At 53.3% G+C, this 14524-nt stretch overlaps 1 long non-coding RNA gene across 1 annotated transcript; it reads left to right on the plus strand.

Annotated features, from left to right (window-relative positions):
* Positions 1 to 3980: 3980 nt before the first annotated feature.
* LOC102491824 (uncharacterized) lies at positions 3981 to 11110 on the plus strand. Its single transcript, XR_003547008.1, has 3 exons — positions 3981 to 4121; positions 10779 to 10935; positions 11038 to 11110. It is a non-coding gene; the product is annotated as an uncharacterized LOC102491824 (long non-coding RNA).
* The last annotated feature ends 3414 nt before the right edge of the window (positions 11111 to 14524 follow it).

A 14524-nucleotide genomic window follows, 5' to 3' on the forward strand; every position in this document is an offset into this window, starting at 1 on the left:
CGTCTGCTCGTCTCCCTGGGACGCGCTCCGTGGCTCCTGTGCGTGGAGAGGTCAGCCCTAGCCCCTTCGTGCAGATATGGCCCTGTCCTCGGTACCCTGGACGCGCACTCAGCGCACCGTGGACACGGTTCTGGACACGTCCCGCCGTGTGAGCACCCTGTCACTTCAGCAGCTCCCGTGTTCATGGGAAACGTCACGTGACAACCCCAGGACACTCTGGCACACACGCTGAGCTACGCCGCAGGAGGGACCTGGAGGCCGAATGCTGGGTCTGGGCCGCACGGTTTAAGGCCTAGGTGGCCAGAAGGGCCTGAGTCTGGTCGCTTGACAGAACAGAGGCTGGTCAGCTCACTGTGTGGGGACCCAAAGCCCAGGGGCCATGTGGATTTTCCAGCTGTAGGCGTCCCGAGGCCATGCAGGACACCGTCACACAGGGAGAGAATGGGCGTGTGCGTCTCCACCTACGTGCTCCTCTCTCTCCGTGTAAGCCCACCAGGAGCCACCCAGCGTCCACCCTGGTCTCCCCAGTAGCTGCCAGAGTTCCCATCTTGCCACGCTTCCTTCCAACGCTGTCATAACACCACTGAGTTGCAGCACGTGGAACCCGGGGACGCCCCAGCCTGAATGAGCTATTCCCTGGAGGTCAGCCTGACGCTGCAGCAGGGCACCTTCCCCCACCCCAGCAGACAGTGCAGACGGCCACATGGTGCAGACGTCCCCAGGTGGTGTTGACGCCCGCAGTGTGGTGTGGATGCCCCCAGGTGGCATGGATGTCCCCCAGTGTGGAGTGGACCATCATCAAGTGGTGCGGACATCCCCTGGGTGGTGTGGACATCCCCTGGTGTGGTGTGGATGCCCCCAGGTTGTGTGGATCATCCCCAGTGTGGTGCGGATGTCCCCAGAGTGGTGTGGCTGTCCCCAGTGTGGAGTGGATCCCCCAGTGTGGAGTGGATCCCCCAGTGTGGTGCAGGCATCCCCGGGGTGGAGCGGAAGTCCCCAGTGTGGTGCAGGCATCCCCGGGGTGGAGCGGAAGTCCCCGGTTTGGTGCAGACATCCCCGGTGTGGTGCAGGCCTCCCCGGGGTGGAGTGGAAGTCCCTGGTGTGGTGCAGGTGTCCCCGGGGTGGAGCAGAAGTCCCCAGTGTGGTGCAGGCCTCCCCGGGGTGGAGTGGAAGTCCCCGGTGTGGTGCAGGTGTCCCCGGGGTGAAGCGGAAGTCCCCGGTGTGGTGCAGGTGTCCCTGGGGTGGAGCGGAAGTCCCCGGTTTGGTGCAGACATCCCCGGTGTGGTGCAGGCCTCCCCGGGGTGGAGTGGAAGTCCCCGGTGTGGTGCAGGTGTCCCCGGGGTGGAGCGGAAGTCCCCGGTGTGGTGCAGGTGTCCCTGGGGTGGAGCGGAAGTCCCCGGTTTGGTGCAGACATCCCCGGTGTGGTGCAGGCCTCCCCGGGGTGGAGTGGAAGTCCCCGGTGTGGTGCAGGTGTCCCCGGGGTGGAGCGGAAGTCCCCGGTGTGGTGCAGGTGTCCCTGGGGTGGAGCGGAAGTCCCCGGTTTGGTGCAGACATCCCCGGTGTGGTGCGGAAGTCCCCAGCATTCCCATCCTTCTTTACTGTATAGACGTCTCCTCAAGGGCCTCATCTTCTCTCCGGCAAACTCTGGTCATCTCCCGCTTGCTCGGAATCCCTCTAATTCAGCACAGGGCATGTGTGCCTCCTGGGAGAGACGAGGAGAGAGAGGGACCGTGAGAACACACCCCGGGGATGGCCTCTCAGGTCTGGGCTCACACGTACATGTGTTCAGTGTGATTTCCATGTCTCCAGGTCTGGGACTCGAACCGTGCCAGCCTCGTGGGGTCCAGCTTCATGCCTCCGTTGGGACCCCTCTTCATTTTTTTTTTTTTTGGAGAGGTTTTTCGCTATAGGGCGCGTGCACTCGCCAGACAGACAGAGAGAGAGACAGAGAGACAGAAAGCAAGAAATCACCCCCTAGGGGGGATGGCCACGCCGCAATCCCTTCTCCTCCATTTTCCTCTCGGGATCTTGGGCACGCACGCACATGCGCCCGGCGTGAGTTTTAAGCCGCCGGGTCCGGGATGCGAACCGCGGTCGACTACATGGGAGTCCAGCGACATAGCCATTACACTAACTGCTGGTTCCTGGGCCCCTTTTCATTTTATATTAGGTTCTTTGTCTCTTTACCTTTTTTTTAAAATTATTTATTTAATTTTATGTATTCTTCTTCTTCAATTTGAGCTGCAAGACACAGAGAGAGGGAGAGGGAGAAAGCAAGCCACCCTGTCTGGGACTTGAACCTCAGTCGGCCATGTGGGAGTTGAGTGCCCCAGCCACCATGCCTTCTGCTTGCCCCTGTCTCTATGTCTGGAAGACAGTTCACCATAGGTCTTTGGACCATGCCCATCCACACGTGTCCGCACCCACTCGCATCCACGCCCATCCATGCTGTCCACACTCGCTCACACCATCCACGCCCATTCACGCCCATTCACGCGTTTACACACGTCCACATGAAGCAGGCTCAGCTACATCTTGGAGAAGGGCCTCCCTGTGACTGGAAACCTCCCTTCCCCCTTTGTTTAAGAGTAACTCGAGTGACCAACATTCCTATTGTTCCCAAACCCCCTCTCCTGGCCACCTTAAGGGTGACTCGCCTGCTTGCCTGCTCTCCTTGCTTCTGTAGCGGCCCTGCCCCACCTCTCAAGCCCCCTGCTCTTTGTCCCTGTGAGCCCGAGTCATCCCGGACACGGCTGTGCGTTTCGGCCTGTAGCAGCTCCCTTCTCCTTTCACTCGGGCTGCGGGGTTCTGAGAGACGTGAGTCCCCCCATGGTGCCGGCTCAATCAATAAACTCCAATAAAGGTGGCTGTGTCTGGGTGCCCTCTAATGTCTTGCTCAGTAGACTATAACGCACACAGGTGCATGCCTGTCCACACCTGTCCACACTGGCCCATGCCAGTCCACACAGCCCACACCAGCCCACGCCGGTCCACACCTGTCCACACCCGTCCACACCGGCCCATGCCAGTTCACACGGCCCATACCAGTTCACACTGGCCCACACCTGTCCACACCCATCCACACCAGCCCACGCCAGTCCACATGGTCCATACCAGTTCACACTGGCCCACACCTGTCCACACCCATCCACACCAGCCCACGCCAGTCCACATGGTCCATACCAGTTCACACTGGCCCACACCTGTCCACACCCATCCACACCAGCCCACGCCAGTCCACATGGTCCATACCAGTTCACACTGGCCCACACCTGTCCACACCAGCACACCCGTCCACATGGCCCACACCTGTCCACACCCGTCCACACTGGCCAACGCCGGTCCACATGGCCCACATCTGTCCACACCTGTCCACACCGGCCCACACCCATTCCCACTGCCCACACCTGTCCATACCTGTCTGGTTCCAGGGAGCCTCCTAGTGCTGCACCCTAACACATGAGGACAAAAAGTCTGACTACTTTTCCTATTTTCCAAAATCTTTTCAAAAGGGACCCCGGAAGTCCCGCCCACAAACACTAACAGACCGTTTATTTTCCATTAACAGGATTCTTCCTAGCTCCTGTCCCTGGCATAGTATCTTTGAGATGTATATTTCAGCCAATTACAGTGTATTCTTGTGCTTATCTCTTCCCAAGACACAGAACTTCCCTTTCCTCGAGATGTAGACTAAGCCTTTCTGTAACTAATCTCTTCCCCAGACACAGACCTTCCAATCAGCAACCTAAGAATTGTGGAACCCACCTATAACGTACAAGCCTCCCCACCTTCCACAGGTCCCGCCTTTTTGGGCCCGACCAATGGAAAATCTCTTCACTAAATGTCTGTCAATCTCAAAAACAAATAAAAGGAACCCCTGTACATGATCACCCTGAGAAAGGCATGTGTGTCTCATATTTGGCTTGGAAATAAACCACATTGAGTATTAGTTATTAATTTTTACAGCTGGTTATTTTTCTGTCGACAAGATGGCAACCCAGATGGGACCAGAGAGGAACTGAAGATCTTCCAAGGGGTGGTTTCGAACCCAGTGCCTGGTACCAGCACAGCGGGCCCTGTGAGCCCCCTCTGGCTCCGAGCTTCTCCTTGGGGGAGATTCGGTAAGTTCTCTGGCCCCGGACCTCCCAAAATGTGGTAGATGGTCTGGTTTATTTCTAAGCTGGTTGCTTGTTTGTCTGTCTTATGTTTGTCTGTTTTGGGTAACCCCGGTTTGCTCTCCTCCAAGTCAGGAGCAGCGGTTTGTTCTCCTCTGAGAGGGTGGTTACAAAAACCTAACATTTGAGGTTACATCCTAAAGCGGTTTTTGTGCAATTTATTATATTTATTTATCTAGTTTGTGGAGAAATTGGACTGTTCCCTAAAATAGACAAATGGGAGACTGAGCCTCTCAGCTCCGAAGAGAAAGGACATTTGCTCCTCCCTTCGGGTAGGTATCTCAGGCGACCGAGAGCCCTATTTAGGGAGTGTCCCCTGCAGGATGAGTAACGGCCCTATAGGAAATTCCCAACACAATAATTTAGACAGGCCCGTCCAGTAAACGCGAAATAAGGACGGACCACTCGAGCGTTTTGGGCCCCCTTTCCTGGGTGCTAGATTCTTGAAGGAACTGAGACGCGTAAGGCGAGCGATTTCGACACGAGGGTGACATCTAGTGGAGAGTCGCTCATAAAGCAGCACATTGGTCCACCACATTAAAAAAAAAAGTCCTTAGTTTTCAGACCAGTTTCTCCAATTTAAAAAAAAAAAAAGGAAGAAGAGGAGGGAGTAAAATCTGGGAAATAAGACATCTACAGCTGGGGAAAGCAAGGAGGGCGTCCCGGTCGGGCTCTCCAGCTCAATTTATGTACGACAGTTACGGCGCCTTAGCTTGCCATGCTTGGAAAACTGGGGAGAACTTACAAAAGCTGATTTGGCATTGAAACTCCCTAAGCGGGGAGCTTTTGATATTCCTAAGTTAGTTTACTTGCGCGCTAAGTTACAAAAACAAGGGTCTCGCATTAAGGAAAAAGAATGGGAATCCTTTTTTGATTGGTATTTAGAATCAACGGAAAGAGGAAATGATAAGCTTACATCCCTTCAGGAAATTAATAGAAAAATACTTGCGACTGTCTCAGAATTAAAGGGAAAACGGAAACTGTTTCTGGAACAAAAAAGGTGCCGGAACCTATTTCTCTCTCCGCTCCTCCCTGTTCTCTACTCTCTGAACTCCCCTGTCCGGACGGCTCTGTCTTTCCTCATACTCCTGCTGCCTCTGCCCTAACTAAAGGTGTAGGCGATGTTAGCGTGGGAAATAAAACCACAGCTGCTCCTTTAAGGAGAAACCCACTGGACGAGGAGAGCCGCATGTAATACATACCCCATGGGCAAAGGCTGAACTGGAAGCTTTAATATCGGGGTTTCCTGACCCAACTAAAGACCCTATTGGATTCGCAAAAGAGTTTGAAATAACCCTTAAAACCTACTACCCCGGATTTTCAGATGTGTACCAGCTAATCCAGCTTCTAGCTCCAGGAAACAAGGCAGAAGAATGGTTTTGGTTAGCAGATTGGAAAAACCCCTTGGATGACTTTGATAAAATAAGTGCGGACGCGAGGAACAAACGCAGACAACTCTCAGGCCGCCTCAGCACTGTCCTGCCTCAAGTGTTCCCTAAGGTTCTAGATTGGACAAAAGTGCAACAATGCAAGATCTGCCCAAATGAATCAATACCCGATTTTTTTTCTAGACTTGAAAAAACGTTCAAACAATATTCAGGGATACCCCTGAAAACTTCGAAAATGGTAGGAGTGACACTTGGTTAAACTCTGGTTTCATATAGGCTTTAGAAGAGGAATTAGTGACCCTGGTAAAAAGAACCAATGCTGCTTGGGCGTCCCTACCCACTAACCAACTCATTGCCCTAGCTGACCAATTATCTCAGGCATTCTTAAAGGAGAAAACGATATGACTTCCAAAATGATGAGCCTGCAAACAGCTAAGCAAACCAGTGGAGGGAACACTAATGTGCCAGACTCCCAGGAATCTGCGACAAGCACAGAAAGGGGAAGTTTGCTATTACTGTGGGAGGCAGGGGTACACTAAGCACCACTGTAGGACACGCAAACGAGCCCTCGCACAGGGGACGCACAGCCCCAAGGACAGAGCACGAGGGAGGCCGGATTCCAGGATAGGGGCCCCGAGGGAAAGGAGGGGGTTTTCCTTTGCTCCTAACTAATGCCCTGGGGGAGACTGAGATATCCAGAACGGGAAGATACAGGGCACTAGTAGACACTGGCGCAACTTGGTCAGTTTTAAACCTTGAGAAAAAGCCCTCTCCCTCGGAGTAAAGAAACAATCCGAATGGTAGGTGTTTCAGATCTCCCCATCACGGCCTTTAAACTAAAATTCCAGCTGGGAGAACCTCCTGGCCACCATGCATCCCTTATAGCAGAGAGTGCTCCATGCACGTGTTAGGGCGAGGTTTCCTGGAAACACATAGTGCCGTATCTCATTCTCACAGAAGGGGGAGATGGTCCTAAATCTAGGAGGCGTTGAAGACCTGCAAAAGCCTACATGTAATATTATGGTGATAAAAGCTGACCAAGAGCAGGTGAGGAGAAATAGAGCTTTCTTGTCCCAAAGGCCTGACTCCTTGCTCAGGTATTGGAAGGGTAAGATCAGCCACTCCCGTAGAGACAGCCATGGATAAGTCTAAACCGTTGCCCAACATTGAACAGTGTCCTCTTAGGCCAGAAGACTTGCTAGGAATTAAACCCATTGTTCAGGAGGTTTTAAACAAGGGCCTCATAATACCTTGCACTAGCCCCTGTAATACACCGACCTTCCAGTCAAAAGGCTAAATGGCAAGGGCTGGAGGTTTGTTCAGGGCCTTAGGGCCATTAACAAAATAATAATTCCTAGCCATCCCGTGGTTCGAACCCCCATACCTTGCTACCTAGCATCCCCACACATGCCAGTCATTTCTCTGCCGCTGACTTCTGCAGTGCCTTCTTCAGCATATCCATAGGAGCAACGGAGTCGATATCTTTTTGCCTTTACGTGGGAAAGACGGCAGTACACCTGGACAGTTTTGCCCCAGGGTTATTGTGAGTCTCCTACATATTTTCCCCAGATGTTAAAGGCAGATTTAGAAAACATTGAATTTCCAAATGGCTCCGTCTTACTTCAGTATGTGGATGACCTGCTATTGTGTTCGCTGTCTCTGACTTCTGTGAGGAAGACAATGTTCACTTGCTACAACAGCTTGTCGAAAGGGGCACAAAGTATCTAAGGGCAAGCTACAACTCTGTCTCCCGACAGTTAAGTATCTGCGGCACATAATCTATTCAAAGGGGCTATTAATAAATCCTGAGAGAATCTCCACTCTCATGACCTTCCCTTTACCCAAAACAGAAAGACGACTGAGGGGGTTCTTAGGACTTACTGGCTACTGTAAAAACTAGATTCCAAATTCCTCACTGATGGCCCAGCCTGTGTACGAGAAATTGAAACAAGTCCAGCCAGATCCAATCTGCGGGGAAGAAAAGGAGAAACTGCATAGAAAACTTCAAAACAAGTTCCTACCCGGGCACCAGCGTGGGGTCACCCAAATGACCGACTCCCTTTTTTTCCTTTTTGTCCATGAAGTAAATGGAAATGCCTTGAGAGTGCTAACCCCAAACGTGAGGACCACCACAGACCAGCTGGGAATTTTAGCCCACAGTTAGATCCTGTGGCAAAAGGACCTCCCCGTGTGCGAGAGCCACACCAGCTGCAGCCACCTTATCCACGGGCGCCGAGGAATCCATCCTCGGATCTCCACTCCCTGTATATGCCCCCCTTCTGTGGGATCGCTTTGGAATTCCCACCATTCGCAACCCCATTCTGTCAGTCGCCTTGCCTCTCATGAAGCGCCCCTGCTTTCTGCCCCGAACGTGACTCCGAAACCTAACACTCCCGACCCTGCCACCTTGCTTCCCATGCCAGAGGAACAAGACCACGATTGCAGCTTGCTGATAGCCCTCTCTCCCCAGGAACGTTTGCAGGAGACCCCCGTCGAAAATGCTGACTTGGTGTGGTTCTCAGACGGCTCCTATTTAAGGGACGATCGGGGACATTGCCGCGCAGGATATGCCAGTACTTCGTCGGTAGAGATCATCGAGTGGCCAACTCCTAGGACTGAAATCAGCCCAGGTGGCTGAATGAACAGCACTAACTAGAGCCTGCCAGTTGGCAAGTGGCAAGTGGGCAGGTCGCGAACATATACCCAGACAGTCGCTATGCCGTTGGAGTGGCCCATGATTTGGGCAGGTTGTGGAAACGAGGTTTCCTCACCTCATCTGGCCAACCTGTCTGAAAAGGGCAACAAGTCTCAGAATTGTTAGAAGCAATCCAGATGCCAAAGCAACTAGCCATTACAAATATCCCAGGACATTCAAAACTACATGCAGATGAAACTAAAGGTAACAATTTGGCTGATACCGCACTAGGAAAAATGGCCTGTCCTGCCCGGGAACGCGCCCTCAGGCCTGCAAATGCTCTAACATTCATTTCCAATACCAGCAGGTTTCCTCTCCCAGAGAAAAACAGATGTGGCAACAAAAGGAGGCAGGTTTGTAGCAGAGACTTACGGGTAGGCCTCCAGGAAAACCCATTGTTCCTGTAGGTGCCCAGCTACCTCTTCTGTAGGTCACTCATGAAGTGACTCACTGGGCCCTGAAACATGGTACCATGGAAACCATCCCCACGATAGCTGCAAAGGTACGCCCCGGTGCACGTTGTGCCCAAAACAGAACCCCGGCAAGCCCTTGCATGGTGCCCAGGGTCATTTTCCCCTACCCAAAGGACGCTTTGAAGTATGGCAATTGGATTTCATCCAGATCCACTATCTCAGAACTTCGGGTATGTGTTGGCTCTGGTTTGTACGCTCTCCCACTGGGTAGAAGCATTTCCCTGTCGGAGGGCTACTGCCTTAACCGTCGGAAAAGTCTTGTTAGAAAAAATGATTCCAGTTTGGAGCTGCACAGTGACGGAGGAACCCACTTCACAGGACACATTGCTCAATCGATCTGTAAGATCTGGCCTATAATGCAGCACTTCCACGGGGCCTACCACTCTCAGTCCTCCGGCCTGGGGAACACACAAACAGCACTACAAAGACTCAACTGGCAAAGTTAACGGACGCTTTCGGCCTCCCCTGGCCAAAGGCCCTTCACTGGTCTTGTTAAATCTGAGATCCACCCCTTTTGGAAAACATCATTTAAGCCCCTTTGAAGTAATCGCAGGACGCCCTGTGAGGCTGGACGAAGGCCTATCCGAACCAGCTCCAGTAAAAGGAGAGTACTACGTTACTGCCAAGCCTTCGTCAGACACCGACAGAAAGCGCAAAATTAGTAATGGAATCTCTCCGCAGCGAGCACCTGCGGATGAAGACACAAAGGGCCCTGGCGACCAGGTGACTTTGCATACTGGAAGCGGCACCAGCTGAAGGACCCCCTCCAACCCTGATGGAAAGGACCCTATCCGGTTCTCTTGACGAATCCACACGCTGCAAAGTTAAAAGGAGTCCCCTCGTGGTCCCTGTCACACCCCTAACCGAGCCCCTGACCCGGTCCCTACCCCGAATCACCCTGGGCCTCTGAACCCATCTCTGATACCCGGCTTTGACTCCGGAACATCCCAAGACACCCTCCAGAGACACCTGGCTAAGATTCTTTTCTTCCCTCTTCCCTTATGTTTTTTTTTTCTCTTGAGATTTTTAATAATAGGTGTGGTTGAGATTTTTCATCAAAATTGGTAATAATGTCTCTACTAGTCGTCCTTTTTCCCATCTGCTTACCCCATACTCCACCTCTCTTTAAGCTCAACAGATTGTCCTGGATTCCAGCAAATATCCCAAATTTCCCTCAGGTGAAAACCACGTCGTCAGGTATGACGTAGATCAGGAAACAATGAAAGCTACTAAGTGGGACAGCTCTGTTGTAAACATTGCCAACGGTACCACCTTTATGGGATTCTTATACTATCAAGCTTTTACAAAATATGATGCTATGCAAGATTACTTGCCCGGCAATACCTCAGGCAGATTCTGCAAGGATCAGTCCAAGCAGAGCATTGCATCACCACAGACCTCAATGCCGACAAACTCAGGCAACTGCCTGGGTGTGATGGGGAAAAGCCGGCTGCCTCATGCGCTAGCTGCCACAGTGCGGCCTGCCCGCTCATCAGCCTTGCAGCTGTGGTTGGATGCCCCTATAGGTCACATAGAAGGGGTGCTTTTTCAGGAAGAGGGCCAGGGATGGGAAGCAGCCCTAAAGGACAATGTGGCCCTTAGCCGATGGGTAGAAAAAACCAGACGAACCATAATGACCTATTCAGCAACCCAGAGATGGGAATGGGCCTGTACCCTAACCCAGCAAGACCTCACGTCCAAGTTAATACGAGTGGAATCTGAGGTGGCCATGAAGCAGCGGCCCACATTGCTCAGTGCCGAAGCACAGTCCAAGCACTAGGGGTAACCTATGGGCCTCCAGATTTATGGAAGTTCCTAGATGGTAAATGCGATCTCAAATATTGTATCCTTAGAGCCCATGTGCCAAAACTAAAGCATGCCAAAAATACTCTGTAGTCCAATTGGCAGGCACTGGAGCAGTTGTTAATGCTCCACGAATACTCCCTATGCGGAGTCGCTGGGCGATTTTGATCAATGAAAGCACATGGCATTCCCATCTCCCTTTCTGTGAAAATAGCAGACTACTTGAAATCCTGATTTCTCGCAGGTCTGGCCCTGGTGTCAGCTCCCACAGAACATAACATCTGGTACGTGGGAAAGGTCGTTTTTGCTGGGAAGGAAAACAAAATGAGGCGGTGGAAGTTGCTGATTGTTCCTGTAACAGACTTCTTTTACCCCACCTAGTACCGACACCTGGGGCAACAGTAAGTTGTTGGGAGGGTAATTCGCTCCCTGTAGACACGTCCTATGATAATCTAGACATTGAAGGTCAGATGTTTCTTGAATTTGACTCACACCCCCCTCAGGATGTGTTACCGATGGAAACAGCCTGGCCAGAAGAAAAATTAAACTTATTAGACTCTGAACCAGTACCAGTATTAAAATCGTCTAATGAAATTAGTTCAAGTAAGTGTTGATAAGGAAGGTGAACCTACCGTGAGCCCGATTAAGGAATACGATGATGCCTGTCGAGGTGTTTTGGGTGGTTGGGATGCTTGATGCCCTCTGATTCTGTTTGCAACACTGTTGGACGCATAGTCTCCGCAGTTTTTATGACTGTCTCTGCATGTGTGTTACATGTCACACGTACACGCTATGCCAGATACAGGAAGAGGAAGAACAAAAAATTGCGAACCCAGATCACGGTAGCACGTGACAGACATCTTCTCCAAGGCGTCCTCCTTTGAACTTTGAGGCCGGACTCTTTCACGCTTGCCCGAAGGTAAACCTGATCTTTAACTGGCTATTTAGAAAAAGTCTGTCAGACATGTCTTCCCCCTGGGACCTGACTCCTAGGAGGAGCCCCCCAGCACCGTGGGACCTGGATCCTCAAAAGAAGCCCTCTCAGTGCCATGGAACCCTTTGTTTTTGTGGCCTAAGCACGCATTCAGAGGAATGATTTTTGGCCAACAGGGCGGACTAAGGACAAAAATCTGACTACTTTTCCTGCCCACAAACACTAACAGACCGTTTATTTTCTATGAACAGGATTCTTCCTAGCTCTGTCCCTGGCACAGTATCTTTCAGCCAATCACATAATATTCTTTTTTCTCTTTTTTTTTTTTGAGAGGTTTTTGCTATAGGGCATGTGTGCTCACCAGACAGAGAGAGACAGAAAGTGAGAAATCACCCCCCAGGGGGGATGGTCACGCCGCAATCCCTTCTCCTCCATTCTCCTCTCGGGATCTTGGACACACACCCAGTGTGAGTTTTAAGCCACTGGGTCCGGGACTTGAACCGCGGTCTACTATGTGGGAGTCCAGCGACATAGCCATTACGCTAACTGCTGGTCCCAACCGATTACAGTGTATTCTTGTGCTTATCTCTTCCCAAGACACAGAACTTCCCTTTCCTTTGAGATGTAGATTAAGCCTTTCTGTAACTAATCTCTTCCCCAGACACAGATCTCCCTTCCAATCACCAACCTAGGAATTGTGGAACCCACCTATAACCTACAAGCCCCCTCTTCCACAGGTCCCGCCTTTTTGGGCCAGACCAATGGAAAATCTCTTCACTAAATGTTGTCTGTTAATCTCAAAAACAAATAAAAGGAACCCCTGTACATGATCACCCCGAGAAAGGCATGTGCATCTCTTCTCCGGGCCTAGGGCACTCATATTTGGCTTGGAAATAAACCATACTGAGTATTAGTTATTAATTTTTACAGTTGGTTATTTTTCTGTCGACAGGTGTTTTAAGTGGTGCCAGATTTAAATGTAGATCTGGGCCGGAACCGCAGTCGGCACCGCCCTCTGCTGTCCATGTGGTGGCGGTGACCCCCAGGGCCAAGAGGCAGAGCTCCCGCCTCCCTGCACTGTCCTGCAGCCCCTGGGTCGAGGCCAGCCCAGCAGCCAGGGTGGTCACACGCCCCCCCGCCAGGGCTGGACAGATGGGAGAAGCAGGTCTGCAACACGGCTGACTGCTAGTGTCCCCACCTGTGGGGTCACCTAGCCAGGAGGCCCCTCCAAGGGGCTGGGGCTGCCACTGTAGGCCACTTGGACGACCCTGGCCCCACCCCCCCGCCCTCCCCACGGCAAGCCAAGGACATTCTCTGCCATCATCATTCGTTTGTCCGTTTATCGGGCCTGCCCTGTGCTGGGAGCCCAGCCAGACACACGTCGCCTTGAGGATGCCCTGCCCCGACACAGCCTCGTCTGGGGGTGCGGGCCAGCAGTGGACCACAGCCGATGCTTTCTGAGGCTCCCAGGACAGACGGATGGGCAGCGACACATCCCAGAACCCCCGCTCCCCGCCAGCTTGCCCTGCAAGCTGTCTGCGCTCTGCACGGCTCTGTTCCCAAGGGCTGAGGACGGCGTGGTGTCCGGCCTCCTGTAGGGACACTCTGTGCTCATGTTGCCATGCCCGTGTCCTCCCCGTGTCCTCGCCGTGTCCTCCCTGTGTCCTTGCCGTGTCCTCCTCATGTCCTCCCTGTGTCCTCCTCATGTCCTCCCTGTGTCCTTGCTGTGTCCTTGCCATGTCCTCCCTGTGTCCTTGCCGTGTCCTCCCTGTGTCCTCCCCATGCCCGTGTCCTCGTCTGTGCTCATGCCTGCTGTGTGGCTTACTTGTAGGGAATTGATGTTTTACTTCATGGTGGCTGATGATGTTGCCTGTGGCACTGCGACCCCTGTGTGGCACCTGCAGACCTGGCAGGTGTCTGTGGCCTCCCTCCCTTCGATTTTAGGGCCTGTGCATCTCACCAAGTGCAGCTTTCACCTCCATCCAAACCAGAGGGGACACGCAGTGACCCGTCCCACGGCGCTCACCTGCGGCCAGGAGAGCTCGTGGTCAGATCCAGGTGGGTGGCGCTAGTGTCCTCTGTCCCCGGTCAGAATGGTGCCCTACCTGGCCCAGTGGACGTGTCACACGCGGGCTCTGTGCAGCGCCCACCCAGGGCTGAGCACGCCACACTCGTTTCCCCACGAGGGGGCCTGTGTGCCGAGAGGGACACGCCGCGTGGGAGACCTGGCCCTGGCCAATGGCCTCAGCTGTTCTGGATGTGTCCCGGAGGTCTCCACGGAGTGCTGTGGGCCGGCGAGGGCCAGCGTCACTGCGGGACGCCTCCTGACTTCACCCGCCATGGCCCGCCTGGAGCCTGGAGCTCGTGGGAAGGGCCAGGTGACGAGAACACGGGTCACAGATGAGGGTGGTTGTGGACGGACTTGATTTAAGAGGCTCAGGGAGCCAAGGAGCGCCTGCTCCCCGGTGGGAGGGGCCCATGTGCACACGGCCCTGTGCACGTGCATGTGTATGTGTCCATATGGTCTTGCATGTTCCCTGCATGCACACATATCCCGGTGTACATGTATGCATACCTTTGTGTGCACGGGTATATACGTATGCTGTGTGTTCTTACACACGCACACGCTCATGTCTCTTTGTGCACACATGTGTATACCCCTTTGTGCATGTGCGTGCCTGTGTCTCTGTCTACCCGTCCCGCATTACCACGGGTGGGATTCCCATGGGAGTGGCCGAGAAGGCAGGGGCACAGACATGAGAGCCGGCGACCGGGCCAAGGCTGCGGGGCAGAGCCGGCCGAGGGCAGGGGTGGGTGTGGCCGTGAGCCGGGCGTCCCAGTGGGGGTCCCACAGTGTCCCGCACTCACGGCGCACCAGAGCATGACCTCACGCTGCAGCTACCCCTGGTGAGGGGATGGCTGTCAAGTGGAGATGCCGGCCTGCTTCATGCCATCAGGCCCTGGTCTGCAAGGGAGACTCCCCCACGTCCCACGGGACGAGGCCAGACGGACTGGCGGAGGACTGGCGGCCCCTCCCAGGACAGAGATCACACGAC

Source organism: Tupaia chinensis, unplaced genomic scaffold (assembly GCF_000334495.1).
Source record: "Tupaia chinensis unplaced genomic scaffold, TupChi_1.0 Scaffold142100_1, whole genome shotgun sequence".
Taxonomy (NCBI): domain Eukaryota; kingdom Metazoa; phylum Chordata; class Mammalia; order Scandentia; family Tupaiidae; genus Tupaia; species Tupaia belangeri.